Source organism: Loa loa, assembly GCF_000183805.2.
Source record: "Loa loa unplaced genomic scaffold supercont3.89, whole genome shotgun sequence".
NCBI lineage: Eukaryota > Metazoa > Nematoda > Chromadorea > Rhabditida > Onchocercidae > Loa > Loa loa.
The window spans coordinates 175951-177526 of record NW_018108269.1 but is presented as its reverse complement, the minus strand read 5'-3'; positions in this window follow the sequence as shown (position 1 = coordinate 177526).

Sequence of the window (1576 nt, the reverse complement as noted above, 5' to 3'; positions counted from 1 at the left end):
TATATATATATATATATATAGAAATAACTATGCAAGTTCATCTGATGATGAATTTTCCAGATAGAACTGACTGATTTAGGGCAATACAACTTACATCATACAAAACAATCCTGATGCTAACCATGTTCTGCCCGAGGTATTGTTTGTCATCTGTTATTCCAATCTGAAGTTATTTTAATGCCTCAAAAGGAAATTTGTTTCAAAATGATAATTTCAGAAAATATCATGACTTCTCATAGCGATATAATACAAATATTAAGTGTCAAAAAATTCTCACAACTTGGTCTGTAAAAAGGTTAAGATTTTGTACATGTTATGGCGTGACCGCTTTTGATGATACTTGACGTATAAGGCTACAATCAATTAAATGTATACTGAAATGAAAAATGTTATACATACATTTGATATTACATATTATATAAACGTTACATAAACATAAACATAAACATTTGACATTTATAAAGAAGAAAAGATCTCGAACTGAAGATGAGTCCTGAAAATTCAAGCAGTGATATCACCGCGAAGACTAACAGACAAAAATATAGTATAAACCGCTGAGAAACAAAACAATTATGAAGTGCAGCAAGCGCCCTGTCATCCTTGTAAGTGCAGTAACCGGTAATTCCTCCTAATGTATGAAGATCTATCGAGCAATCCTGTTTCCTTATATTTTTATTGATTTGCACGCAAGCAAATTGGCAGAGAGATGAATTTGTCATTTGTTTCAGTTATTGGGTCATCGAAAACGTGAAATAGTGGAGGTGTTCGTGACAAATTCTTATCAGTCATACATTAATTATTTTGATCGTTTATTAAGCAAGTTTAGCGTGGGCGCGTTCATCGCACGTTATTAATAGAGTTAATTTGTGGCTGAACATCAAGCGTACATATGAGTGGGTTTGTTTGTTCCCTTAGGATGCGAATTCGGCCCCGTGGGATTTGCGCAGTTGGCTTGGTGGAACACATCATTTTTTCAATTTCCAATCATTCTACATCTTTTTAACGAAATTAAGTAATCGAAATAATTTAGCAACTTATTTAATATAACGATTTCTTGGTGATTTCATTCTTCTTATATTCTTCAATTGTCTGAAAAATCGAGAAAATTTATGATATGTCGAAGCAATCAAAGTATTTGTATTATAAATTTGTAGCATAAGAATTGTCTTATCAAGAATATTTTACCGACAATGATTTATTAGACAAACAATGAAATAAATTTTTTAATGCCTTAAGTAATGAATCATTTACCAATTCCCATAATACTGTTGTGAAGGATATCCGGTATGATAACCAAGCTATTTGTAATCTTCAATATATTATTGAGCATCCGGTCTGATAACCATGCTCATATTCAACGGTTAACATATCTTACACTTCCGTTAGCCAATTCTCATCCGAATTCTTCTTGGAAACTAATCTCGCACATAATCCATTACCCTCACTATATAAAGGATTTCCATTGTTTATCCAAGGGGAGGTTGATTTGCTGTGCTACTGGTCCCCATGTCAAGAGCTTTATTTGGTGTTCTGACAAGTCTCTCTATCTTAAGCTTCAATTCAACTATTCAACACG